At 52.5% G+C, this 13,524-nt stretch overlaps 1 long non-coding RNA gene across 1 annotated transcript in view; it reads left to right on the top strand.

The window, feature by feature from the left end:
- Window positions 1-8,517, top strand: part of LOC132006542 (uncharacterized) — a 12,525-nt gene extending 4,008 nt beyond the window's left edge. Inside the window, exons 2-4 of the long non-coding RNA XR_009401130.1 lie at window positions 5,522-5,633; window positions 7,304-7,445; window positions 8,194-8,517. This is a non-coding gene — a long non-coding RNA (uncharacterized LOC132006542). The remainder of the gene's footprint in view (window positions 1-5,521; window positions 5,634-7,303; window positions 7,446-8,193) is intronic.
- Window positions 8,518-13,524: the final 5,007 nt, after the last annotated feature.

The raw sequence follows: 13,524 nt of genomic DNA, 5'->3' as shown, positions 1-13,524 counted from the left end.
GTCGGTTGGACGACTGCCTTCGGCTCAGGTCATGATCCTGGAGTCCCAGGATCGAGTCCCGCATCGGACTCCCAGCTCCATGGGGAGTCTGCTTCTCTCTCTGACCTTCTCCTCATTCATGCTCTCTCTCACTGTCTCTCTCTCAAGTAAATAAATAAAATCTTAAAAAATAATAATAATAAATAAATAAATACTCCCTGATAATGTGATAAGCTCTTTAATCGAGTAGGGATAAGGTGCCATGATAATAGAGAGGAGGCTGAAATGGTCCTATTGAAGCAAGAGAGGGGGCTTACGAAAAGTTTAGTCCCATGTAGGGCAGAAGAGTAACCCACCTGACTCTACTAAATCATCATTATTCCCTTAAGTATCTGGGGGCTCACGTCCGGTCTGCCTCTCTCAAAAGAAGTTTGTCTTTCCTAGGTTCTAGCTGCTTAGCCAAACTCTCTCTGCCCCCAGCTGCAATGCTCATCCAGTCCTCTTTCTCAAGGAGGAGCTGGGGCTTCTTACCCCATTGGTAGACTAGCCTCTCCATTAGGAGCAGCTGAGAGTGGAAGGCCAGGGTAATGGTCAGTGCCCCCTCCCTCCAAGCCTGGAGCGGAGCAGACCAGAGCTACCATAGGAGGACATGCACAGGAGAGCTAATGGCCACTGAGTGGTTATTATGTGCCACGCATTTGTCGACCACCTTTTACAAGAAATTGCTCATTGAGTCCTTCCAACAGGATGAGGATGACTGTTTTAGCCCACAGGGAACGGAGGCGTGAAGATGCCCCTTAGTAGTCCAAGGTTACAAGCTAGAAAGTAATAAAGTCAGGTTCTGAACCTCTGCACTCCAGAGTCCAAATTTTTAACCACAATGCTCTGTAATTTGTAGATGGGCTCTCAGCAACTCCCTCCAAAGTTTACCTCTCCTTGAAGTTTTCTCGTTTTGATTACCTGGCCCTTTCTGGGCAGAATCTCTATAGATGTCCACTCACAAGCCATAGCTGGTTGTTGAGCCAGGACTCCCTCCCCTAGTCTAACAGGATCAAGGGTGCCAGAAACTTTCCAAAGGAGCCTCGGTGCTCAGCTAGAAGGAATGAAGGAGTGACTAAAGACGGAACCGGCAGGAGCTAGCATGTCCTAGCCCCACGTGCTACTCTCTCCCCCCAGCTGTCTGGGGGCCCCATCCTGGTTGTTCACCTTTGAATTCTAGGTTTTCTTTTCTTTCTTTCTTTTTTTTTTTTTTTTTTTAAGATTTAATTTATTTGACAGAGAGAGTCACAGCGAGAGAGGGAACAGAAGCAAGGGCAGTGGGAGAGGGAGAAGCAGTCTTCCTGCCGAGCATGGAACCCGATATGGGGTTCCATCCCAGGACCCTGGGATCACGATCTGAGCCGAAGGCAGACGCCAAGCAACTGAGCCACCCAGGCACCCCATCTTTTTCTTTTTTTAAGATTTTATTTATTTATTTGAGGTAGAGAGTGAGTGAGAGAGAGCACAAGCGAGGGGAGGGGCAGCGGAAGAGGGAGAAGCAGACTCCCGCTGAGCAGGGAGCCCAAAGTGGGGCTCCATCCCAGGATCCTGGGATCATGACCCGAGGCGAAGGCAGACACTTAACCCACTGAGCCACCCAGGTGCCCCATGAATTCTTAGGTTTTCTAACTCCCTCTGTGCCTTGTTACCTTTCAGAAGCAGGATCCTAACAAAGACCCAGGAGAGTAATAGAGGAGATTATGGCCCATAATTGGGTTGGCAATGCAAATATGACATTTCTCCAGGGCTCCATTAGCTTATACAGACACTATGGAGGCATAGAACCTGTGACCTCCGTCCACCCCCCAACCTATAACTTCCTCCCAGGATGGCAGTCCCCTGGGCTCTCTGTCCTCTTCTCTGTCCTGTACCTTCCTCTGGGGACAGTGTTGAGTTTCCTGTCCTGTTGGAACATTCACACAGGGTATTCATAACGGAGAAACCCTCCTGCTTCAACCAGAAGGAATGAATAAGAACTGTGAAAAGCTGGGGCGCCTGGGTGGCTCAGTAGGTTAAGTGTCTGCCTTCGGCTCTGGTCATGATTTCAGGGTCCTGGGATCAAGCCCCACCTGAGGCTCCCTGCTCTGCGGGGATCCTGCTTTTTCCCTCTCCCCATGCTTGTATACACACACACACACACACACACACATACACTCTCTCTCTCTCTCTCTCTCTATCATTCTACCTCATATAAATGAAATCTTAAAAAAAAATTTTTTTTGTGAGAAACTACCTAGATAAATATTTAGGCCTGCAAGGGCTTCCCTTTGGTGACCAGATTTTTACCACATGTTAGGTACCTGGGCATAATTTAGGCACTCCCACAGCAAGTGGCCATGATCTCTGTGTCTAATAAAATTGGACTCACCCTTGAAGCGAAATCTACTCACATTCCACCAGATGACAGACTGCCTCCTGCACTTCGAGTTCAGTGACTGAGGGCCTGGACTCTGCCGCTGGTTTCAAATCCTCGTTCTCTAGCTTTTGGATCACGTGACTTGGGGCACATCACTTAATTTTCCAAAGTCTCTGTTTTCTCATCTGTGAAATGGAGGATAAAAAATAGTATTTACTTCAGAGAATTGTACTGATGTCACCAGGTGTACCTAAATGATGCCTATGTGGTATAACACGAAAATACACTTGCCCTTCATCCTGGTTCCTGACCCAAAGCTCCTCAAACCCTCAGTATTTCCTGAGATAGGAGTGTCTTTTGTTAATCAGGAGCCTCTTTGATCACACCTGAGCTTATGCTAATGACTGAAGCTGGGCTTCTTAGGTAGCCTCAAGATGGGGCTGGTCACCAGAATGACTTAGTGATTGGGGGGATTGGAACTTTTGTTGATGCTGGCCTCTGCCTCGGAAAGGGACAGGGGCCCTAGAGGTTGAGGTCTATAAAAACTCCAGCAGTGAGACTCAGAGTGCTTCCAGGTTGGCGAACACATCACCGGGGCTGGGAGGACCACACACCGGAAGAGCTCCGTCCCCTTTCCCCATACCTTGTCCTATGCCTCTCATCCATTTGGCTGTTCCTGGTTTGAATCCTTCAAAATAAACCCGTTAAGGTAAGAAAAGTGTTTTCCCGAGTCCTGTGAGCCATAGTGGCAAGTTACTGAAACCAAAGAAGGGATCATGGGAGGCTGGGCCCAAGTATGGGGGGCCCAAGACTCCCAGCTGACACCTGAAATGGAGGGGCCGAGCCCTTAACGTGTGGGGTTTGTTCCACGAAACTGTAGCGCACACAGTGGAGAACCGAGAACACCCCAGCCTAGCACACACAAGGACTCACTAAAGGTTAGCCAGGCTCCTCCCCTAGGGCCTGCTGCTGTTTTTTCTTATTGGTGCTGTTGAAAAAGAAACAGCAGATCCAAAATGGAGTCACTTGTGGTAAGCCCCACATCAGCAAACCAAGACTTAATACCAAGCCTAATTTTAGTCTCAGCTCCCCCAGAAATCTGACCTTTAACCAGTCAGTCTGGAATGACCTTGTCAGCACTAGTGAGGTAATCTAACTGATAGACCCCAGCCCTTTCCCAAAGGAGGGAGATCTGGTCTGAACCAACCCACTCTTTGCTAGGAACTTCCTTTTCCCACCCCCTTCTGCCTGTACAAGCCTTCGGTTTTGTGCAGCATCAAGGAAGCCCCGTTGCTAGATGGGACGCTGAGTGATTCATGAATCAGTGAGTAAAGCCAATTAGATCTTCAAATGTAGTCAGCTGAGTCTCCTTTTTTTAATAGTACCTACTTAGTTCTATCCTCTCTCAGAGTTCATTGTTTAAGTATCTGACTCTTTCATTAGCCTGTAAGGTCCCAGAGGGAACCAGAGGAAGGAATTCTTTTATTTCTATGATTTCCAGCCTATTCTAGTGCCCCAAAAATAGAAAAGACACTTATTTAATTTGTTCAACAAAGTGCTACTGGAGTCTTAGTCATTCATTTAAGCCACATTTATGGAGCCTCTACTATGTGCCAGACACTGTTTCTGGCGCTGAAGATACAGCGATAAACCAAGAGAAAGTCTGGTTTCACGACAGGAAGGTGACAGATAATATGTAAATGAACACATCCATACAGCCTGGTAAGTGGGGAGGAGATTAATGAAGCAAAATTAAGCCGCTTAAGGAAATAAAGTATAATGAGGAAGACCTCTCGGACAAGGTGATCTTTGAGCAGAGTCCGGAAGGAAGCAGGTCCTGTGGATTTGGGGGGATAGAGCATTCCATGCAGGGGGAACAGCAGCGGCAGCGAGATGGGTGGGCGCTCTCCGTGCTCCCTCGAGGAAGAGCTGGGGACCAGTGTGGGCACAGTGCCCTTCACCTTCATGTCCCCATCACCCAGGGTACTGATGACCCTGGGAAGGACTTTGAATTCTATTCTGAACGTGGAGGAGGACCGGCCTGGGGGGCGAGGGGCCGGCTAGGAGGCCGGGCCCGTGGCGATGCCATGGCCCCTTGGGCAGAGGGGGTGGCGAAGGAGGCGGAAAGAGGTTGGAGGCTGCGTGCGGGCAGAGAGCGAGTCCGACGGGATTCCCTGACACACTGAAAGTGGGGTGTGAGAAGAGTTTGTCAAGAATGACCCCCAGCACTGCGTAATGTCAAATCACCATGTTGTCTGCCTGAAGCTAATAATAGTATTGTGCGTCTACTGTGTTTCGGTGAGAGAAAGAGAAAGATCGGCCCCCTAGGTGTTGGGCTTCCGCTGTGAGAAGAATGGAGTCACCATTTATTAAGCGGGAGAAGCCTCAGGAAAGATCAAAGTGGGGGAGAAAATCAAGTTTGGCCCATCACTGGGGGCCGGGTGCTGGGTATACGATGGTGAAAAAAACCGAAACAAAACAAAGCTGTGGTTGCGGTCCTCAGGGGAGGCTGTGACTGAACAGAGAAGGGCACGAGTGGCTCTATAATGACAAATTGTGACGTGGGTGAACGTGTGTGAAGGGAAGGGGGCCATTAAATGGAATAATGGGGGGACAGAGAGACGGTAGTTTCCACTGGGGACCAGGAAAGGCATCTTGGAGGGAGAGTGGATAGGCCGGTCTGGAGGATAAGCAGGCATCAGCCAGGCGAAGAGGAGGCCGAGAGCTTCCCTAAGCCTGGGCGGGGAAGGCTTGGTGCCTTAGACAGAGAGACCTGTGTTGTGTGAGGCAGTGAAGGGGGGCTGGTGGCAGAGGGGCGAGGGCTCTCCTCCTCCCCCCTTCCTCTCTCTGGCAGGCCCGAGGCACCTCTGGAGGCTCCCAGGCTCCTCTGAGCTCAGGCGATAGGGTGTGTCTCTCCTGCCCAGGGTCTTGCAGACGAATCAGGTCTCCGGAAGCCTCTTGATTCACAGCCTTGTCGGGTCACAGAGGGAAGGCCTTTTCTGGAGGGGCTGACGTAGTCCAGCCCATCAGGGCCTCGCTTCCCATCCAGTTTCGTGGCTCTTGGGGGTCTGTGACCTGTTTCTTCTAGGCCCCCGCTGCCCACCCTCCCCCCGAAGAACTGCTCCAGCCATTGTCTTTTCTCCCCAGAGGCCCTGGAGAGGATGAGGCCGGTGACAGGGGGACACCCCTCTCTCCTGAGCCCTGCTGGGGTCGGACCATCCCAGAAGGAGGACAGGCCACGCAGGCCGGAAGAGCCTATGTGAGTGTGTGAGGGGGGGTGGGCTGGGCGGAGGGGGCCGTGGAGGAAGAGCAGGTGACAGGGGCCACGTTTTTGACGAAGGTGCGTGGACGTGCGATGTCAAGGGTGTAGAGGAAGAGTGGGAGGAGGAGGACGAGAGGGATGTTTTCACTGAGGTGCTAAGGCCCTGAGGGCGCCTGTGCTTACAGCTGGCCCCTGGGCCACGCGGGTTGGACCTGTGCAGGCGCACTTCTCTGTGGGTTTTTGACGGTACAGTAAACGTCTTTTCCCTTTTTTATGACTTTCTTAATAACATGTTCTTTCTGCTAGCAGACTTTATTGGAAGAATACATACATACTACATATAACACACACACTGTGTGCTCAGTGACTGCTGATGTTATCGGTGAGGTTTCTGGTCAACCACTCGTAGCGGTTACGCGTTTGGGGCATCCAAAGCTATACTCCAATTTCCGACTGTGCAGGGAGGCGTCAGTGCCCTGAACCCCCCATGTTGTTCAAGGGTCAACTGTATGTCCTTTAGTCCTTACCACTGTCCCATACGTGGCTGCTATACTCTCTCACATAGGCCTCAGACAGATTAAATGGCGTGCGTGCGACCATGCATGAGTGCGTGTGTGTGCACATGTGTGCCGGGGCTGGAGAGGCCTCTTTTGGCCTCACTCCTCTCTGTGCTCTGACAGGGTGACTCATCGACGCAGCTGGACAGGGCCCCGGCTCCCCCAATGCCCCCCGCCCCACCTGCTACCTGGCACACCATGGGTGAGAGTGGGTAGGTGTGAATCTGTGGTCTGGCTGATGACCCCACGAGGAGGCTCACGCATCTGTGCCCCTCTCACCCCAGGGGAGGCCTGACCCAGCCCTGAAGAAAACAGAAGAGGATCAAAAAGCTACTTAGTGGCTTTTCTTGTTATTCTGGGCAGGAGGAGAGATCCAGACAAGCCCGGAGTGTTGGGGGTCCCGGCATGCAGGGGGACGTGGCCAGCTGGGGGCTGGTGAGACTCCAGACCTGCCTCTCCCTTTGCAAGGGATGTGGCAGGGGGCCCAGGCCAAGGCAGACCTCAGACTTTGTCCGGAGTTAAGCCTGCTTCCAGCCCTCACCACTGTTTATTAAAATTATTTCTATCAAAGTAGTACACACATATGGTTAGAAATGAAATAGCATGGAAGCAACATTCTCCCCAACCAGCTCTCCAGAGGTGGCTCTCCCCCTGTCTGCTTTTAGTTCTATGCTGTTTGTGGATTTGTGGATGAAACCACTGAAGGAGCCTTAGTACCAGGAGGACTTCCCTGTCTGAGGGCAGCTTTGCAGGTCCAGTTTCAAGAAGTGTCCACTTGAGCTCCTCACGGTTGGGGTGGGTGGCCTTCAGGGCGGTGGCTCTCCATAGATTTTCTTTTCCTTCCTTCCTTCTGTCTTCCTTTCTTTCTTTCAAGATTTTATTTATTAGAGAGAGGGGGGGGGCACAAGCAGAGGGAGGGCCAAAGGGAGAGGGAAAGGGAGAAGCAGACTCCCCGTTGAGCAGGGACCCATGTGGGACTGGAACATCTTTTTTCGGCTTAAGAAGTAGGTTAGTTCACTTCCACACTTATCCTGGGGAAATTACTTTGTGTGGTTTAGTTCATTTAAGTGTAAAGTTCTTGAAATTGTGTTCACCTTTTCTTTTTTACAGATTTAATGTATGTGAAAGAGAGAGAGAGAAAGAGCACAGAGGGAGAGCGAAAGGGGCAAGCCGATTCCCTCCTGAGCGGAGAGACCGATGTGGAATGTGGGGCTCCATCCCAAGACCCTGGGATCATGATTGAGCCACCCAGGTGCCCATTTTCAAGCCCGATTCTCTGGGTTACTGTCACCCTCTCCCAACGCCACGGCCCGTCTCTGCAGCACACTCTGTCCCTCTTGGAGCATGCGGGAAGCCCCTCCGGTTTCGGGGAGCCTCATTAACACACAGCTGAGGCTGATCAGCAGCCTGGCAAGTTGGATTTGTAATTTGCGTGGAACCCCAATTCCCTGAAGCAGCGGTCCTCTGGATGTCTAGCTGGCCATGGGGGCGGTTTCTGGCCTGGACTTTGTCTCTCTTATCTCCCTCGGCTTCTATTCTCTCTCTCTTTTCTTTCTCCTTTCCTCTCCTGTCCACTTTTTGTACCCTAACCAAAGCACCACCCCCCAACCTCCCTGGAAGGTCAAGGTTAGACTTCTGGTCAGGAGGTTAGGCTCTATTACCCAAGACCTGGCCAGCAGCCTTGGGCCCTGGGAGGCCCACAGTGGTCATGGACAGGGAAGTTGGGAAAAATGCAGAAAGAGGAGCCCCCTCCCTGGGCCTCCCTCCTGGGGACTGCCCTTGGGGAGTTTGGGTGTATCACCAGAGTCTCAACGCCCAGAGAGTGTGAGCCAGAGTATTGAGTTTTGGTTTCACTCTGGGCTGATTTCTCTGTTTTTATGCCCCCATCCCCAGCTAGGTCTTCAGTTAAAAGCTACGGGGACGGCAGGGAAAGGCTTGGGTGTCCGTATTTGGGCAGCACATTAAGGAGAAGTGGGGCCTTTCCTCCTCTCTGTGTCCAGCCTCCTAATGTGCGCAGTGAGATGCCTGCTGGGAGAGCTCAGCGTGGGCCCTCGGAGCTTCAGCAGCCTCTCAGACAGTCACCCTTCTCCTCAGCTTAGAGGATCAAGTTTCATCTATGAAGGAAGGCCGAGGCTTTCCCGACAGTCCTTATCTGCTCGGGCCATCAGAGCTCCACCCCGTTTCTCCATGGAGACTGGAGAAGGCCACAAAGCCCAACCAAGCTGGGTCTGGCGGGGGCACCTGCGTTTACTGAGCCTTTATTTTGTGCCAGGTTCTGTACACAGCATTTTCCCTGCTTTGTCACATTGAAAGAAAACACGTTCTTGATTTTTAATGTTTACATCATCTCTACGTGCCACGTGGGGCTCGAACTTGAGACCCCTGCTGAGATGGAGTGGTTCAGGCTCTTAGGGACTGAGCCTGCGGGGTGGGGGGGCGGGGGGCGGGGCACGCTTGATCATATTTAAATTTCACAACATCACCAGGAGGCAGTCGCTCTTATTATCTCCCCTATTTACCGAGGAGGAAACCGAAGCACAAAGAAGCTTAAGTCTTTGGCCTGAGGTGATTTGAATGGTGAGGTACAGATGTGGGGGGTCAAACCCAGACAGACTGGTTGGTGCCAGAGTCTCGGAGCAAGCATTTTGGCTGCGCAGGCACACACGGGTGCAGGTGTGCGTGCCTGCCCGCAGTAGCAGCTCCTCGCCCCCTGAGCGGGCCATCTGCTTTAACTCCTCCCGCAGCTCCTCTGCCTGCAAGCACATCCCGAATGGGCTGCATGATGTCTTTTGAAGCCTGGGCTTCTCGAAGCCTGCACAGTGAGAGCCCTGTTCATCCAGCCCGCACCCCACCCCCGCAGGCTCTGGGCCCCAGTTCAAAGTTCCCAGTGGCACAGTGGCTGCCACAGTGGGCCTGGGCCTCATAGGTGAGCAGGGCCAGCTGGGGACAGCCAACGGCGCGGCTCCAGGCGCACACCCAGCCTGGGAGAGGGCCCTGTGACCTGTCCCAGAGACCCACGCCCCGGTGCAGGAAGAAGGTGGCTCTCCAACCAGGCCCTGAAGAGAGACGTACCCAGGCAGGGGGGCTGGCCTCTCTCCAAGTCCCCTCGCCCTCAGCAGCAGGGCTCTGCTCCTGATGGGTCAAGTAGGACAGCAAAGAGGAGATCTCAGCTTCAAGGTTCTTCCTGTTCCCTGGGATTTGTGGGACAAGGTTTATGAGAGGCCCGAGGGAAAGGTGGCTAGAAAGAGGAAGCAGAGAGGGAAAAAGGAAGAGAGAGGGAGATGGCTGGGCTCCTCCAGGGGCCCCCGGATGGAGGGACACCCTCGCCCTTTCTCCGTGGAGGAGATATGCCCTCCTGGAAGCCAGCGGGAGGCAGGCAGTCCTGGCGGACTGTGTGAGGAGGCAGCCCTGGGAAGCCCTCGGGGATCAGCAGCAGCTCCTCGAGCCTGAGGCCCAGCTGGTAATCCCCTCCCCCGAGGCCGGCCGGCCCAGCTGAGGAAAGCTGTTGGCAGGGGCTGCCTCTGCACATCCTGGCTTTATCTTCCCCACACATTGAAACCATCAGGCCCGGCCCCGAGGCTTCAGCCCGGCCCGGCTCTGTCAGCTAGAGACACTGCGCTTTCATCCAAACCGGGCCAGCCCTCCTCCAGGTCCCCATGCGGAAAAAGGGGGGCACTCGCGCCCCCCTGGAGCCAATCCCCAAATGTCTTCATAATGTTTGTCCCCTATTTCGCTTTCCTCTCTGAAATGTTTATGAGGCCACCTTCCACGCGGGGTGTGGGGGGGGCTTGCTCCGCCCTCATCTTCCGTGGGGAATTTTAGTCAGCCTGCAGAAAGTGGGAGTTCTGGGGGGCCCCCTCCCCAAGCCCAGAGTTACTCCCTGAAAGCAGCGGGCACTCTTAAGCACTGCGTGTTCTGGGGAAGCCAAATCAGAGGCAAACCCTGAATTCCTCTTGCTCACGGCCAATAAAAACCTTGCTTCGGTGCCTGCTTCCTCTGCTGAAATCAGATATCCTAGTAATAAACAAGTCCGAAAGGCAGGGAAAAGCTCTTGCTTCTTTCTTCTGATTAGTTTTTCTTCCCTTTAAAAAAAGCATTCTCCTCTAACAGGACGCTGGCCCCAGAAACTTGAGCCCAGAGCGAGTGCCCTCTCCCGCCCTGTATCCCCTGTATCCCCCACTCCCTGGTGCTTACACCCCCCCCCCCCGCCCCCCACCCCCACTCCTGCAGACGACGGGCCTGCCTCACCCAACCCTAGGAGGTTTGGCTCTAAGGCAGGTTAAAGGGTCTTGGGGAGAAGGGTCTTTGCTGCCTGGGAACTGGCTCCCAGCTTAAGGGGAGAGCTAGGTCCTGGGTCTTTTGTTGCTGCGAGGGGGTTAGGGGGGTGGTCAGGAATGGAAAAATGAGGCAGGACAGGGGACCACTTATTTTCCAAAGAAAGTCCTTCTCAATCCCTCTTGGGGCAATCCCCAGGCTGCAAAGAGCCCAGCACTGTGGATTTTAGTGTTGGGTGCACAGGTGAGAAGGCCAGAGGAAGTACAACGCCTCAGCTTCGAGGGGGGGCTCAGAGGGTAGAGGACTTGGGATCTTCCCTTCGCAGCCCGCAGCCCGGGCTCCCAGTCCTGTCCTTGTCCTGTCCCCCAGTAAGCGCGTCTCCACACGTGGCCCACTGTGGAGTGCCTTCCCCCGTGTGCTGACATCTCTTTTCTCCCCTCCCTCCCCCCAAATAGGTTTTTAAGTGACTTTGCTGTCAGAGATGCTATTCTGTTTGTTTTTCCTTCTGACACTAACTCTCTGGAGAGTTTCTGGTCAAGAGAATTATGTCGAGGCTGCAGATTGCAAGAGAATTGCGCCTAATGGGGAACAGACAGACAAGACACCTTTCAAGTCCAGCCAAGTTATCCCCCCTCTTTCTCTCTCTCTCTCCCAACTTCTCATCTTCCCTTCTTGGCTTCAAAGTTGGCCCTAGTTTATGCTAGTTTCTTCGGTACAGCTGGTGAGTAAGGTCACAGATTGATTTTATTTGGGAGATTGGCAGCTGGGTCAGGCTTTGCTCTGGAGCCAGAGAGCAGGGTAGCTGGGCTGGGGCATGGGTGTGGCAGGCGCTGGCAGGGTGTGCTGGGGAACCCTGGGAGCCCCAGCTTGGAGAAGACATTCAGGTCCCCAAGGGGTGGCTTCTGCTCCTTTGTGAGCTCAGAAAATGTCTTTTTAAATACAAGAAAGGTGCCCCAAACCCCCTCTCCTTTGTCCCTAGCATATTCCATTTCAGCTCATCTGTGCTGGACTTCACAGGGAAAAGAGCGTGAGCTCTGAGGTCCCTTGGGCCCTTGAAGGGATTTTGGGAGAGGAACTGAAGGTTAGGGCCCCCTACCCTGTGACTAGCCACCCAACTCCATAGGGCCACAGTGGATGCTTGGTGATACAGGACTGTGTATACAAGGAAGCCCCTTTCTTTACCTACATGCTTCTTGAGGGGAGAGGGCAGATTCATAAAGCTTCTCGGTGGACGGTTTGGATTCTTTTGCCCTTAGTCATAAGGCTGATGTAATAGCATTCAACTGATTTCGTGGTAAAGACGGTCACAGTTCCCAGAGCAAATCGGTTCCAATTGCACCGCCCGCGACACCCACCCTTATCATAGCCCTTCTGATTGGTGGGCGAGTCCTTCCCCTCCGGAGCTTTGGTGCAGGGGTGTCTTGGGTTTTGGAAATGGCCCATTTGAGCTCATTTCTCCCATGTAGCCACCGGGAACAGAATCATCTGCCAGTCTGGCTCTAGAGGGAAAGGGCACAGCTTGGCATGATCGGGGCCTCGCAGCAGCCCGTGGGATAGTTTGAATCCGGGGAGGAATGTGTGTGTTAGGGAAACAGGATGACAGAAGGGGGAGGCTAATTCTACTCAGCCTGGGTTTAATTCTCTCCTCCTTGCTCATCCCCACGGCTTGCGGTTTCAGAGTTTGTTCTGCATTAAAGATGTGTCAGTTCTCAACAATTATAATAGACTAAAAACATACATTTCTGTTTTAGTAATACACTTCTCTTAACTTAAACCTACAAATCTGAGAATATGCCGTTTGGCAATTGTTATAATAAGCCTGAGGCGACAGAAGACACCGGTGTGGTGTAGTGAAGCTCTAGACTGGGAATTAAGAGCCTTGAGTTTCTCATTCTGTCACCAACCCACTGGGACCTCAGGAAAGACCGAACCTTCTCTGGGACTCAGAGCCCTGTCCACAAAGGGATGCCACCATGTTGCCGAAATTATCCCACCAGCTTTTGTGAGGACAAAATGAAAGAATATAGGGGAGCGCTTTACGGGCCAGGCATGTTTATAAAAGGGACAGGGAGAGTTGATTTGAAGTAATTAAGAGATACAGTGGTTGGAATCTCTGAGGATGTTTGTAAGGACAAAGACATGCTGGAAGATTGGGAGCCTTTGAGCATCAACCCTCTGAGGCTGGTACCAGGCAGCCAAGGGCCTGGGTGGCTGATGGCAGGGACAGAGAACGCTAGGTCACATGGTTGGTCTGTCCCAGAACAGCATGCTGTTGTGACTCAGGAACTTGCTGTGGATGCTATCACCCATCTAATGAAAATCTGAGAGGATTCCGACCTGCTGCCTGTCACGTGTACCAAGAATCAAAGTCACCATTTTGCTGGCTTTTCTCTTTGCCCAAGGTCCTGGCCTGTTGTGGGAACACTGGACAGACCTACTTTAGTTTCCTTTCCTTATCTGGGTTTGACTCAGCCTCCTCTGGCTTGCCTCCTTCATTGTTCTCAATCTGGAGGCACAATCCGGAGAGTTCTTTATTAAAAAGCTTATAAGTTCACTTTTCCCAGTTCCACAGCCATCCTTGGACCCCTATCCAGTTAGCAAAGAAATGAGGTATCTGGAAGAACCTAGTGGCTTTGCAAGAGTCAGCCCTAGCACTTGGAAAAATGATGTTCTCTTTGGTCTCCTTTTCTGCCCTCTGAAGGGGTGAGACTCAGGGTGAGGGGCCCCTCCCAAGAAATGTGCACGGTGGAGCCCCAGTACTTGCCCACAGGTTAGCCAATGTCGCCACCTAGAGGCCACCTAAAGTAGAGGTTCTTGTGGCAAGAGGTAAGTAATACTGCTTTCCTTTAGTGATTCCTGAAATGCCAACATTTCATTTTCTTGCCTTTAGAAATTCAGAATTCTTCTCTCATCCAAGGTGCGGCTTTGGCTGCATCTCTGAGCCAGGGCAAGTCCTCTTCTAAAGCTGGGCTGGCACCACGTCAAGTGATGGGCACAGTGACTCCCTGTTGGCTCCAATGCCTCGCTCCTGTTAGACTCACTCATTACACCAGGTC

This window comes from Mustela nigripes, chromosome 18 (genome assembly GCF_022355385.1).
Source record: "Mustela nigripes isolate SB6536 chromosome 18, MUSNIG.SB6536, whole genome shotgun sequence".
Taxonomy (NCBI): Eukaryota; Metazoa; Chordata; class Mammalia; order Carnivora; family Mustelidae; genus Mustela; species Mustela nigripes.
The sequence above is the reverse complement of the archived record's forward strand: the minus strand, read 5'-3'. Positions and strand labels throughout refer to the sequence as shown.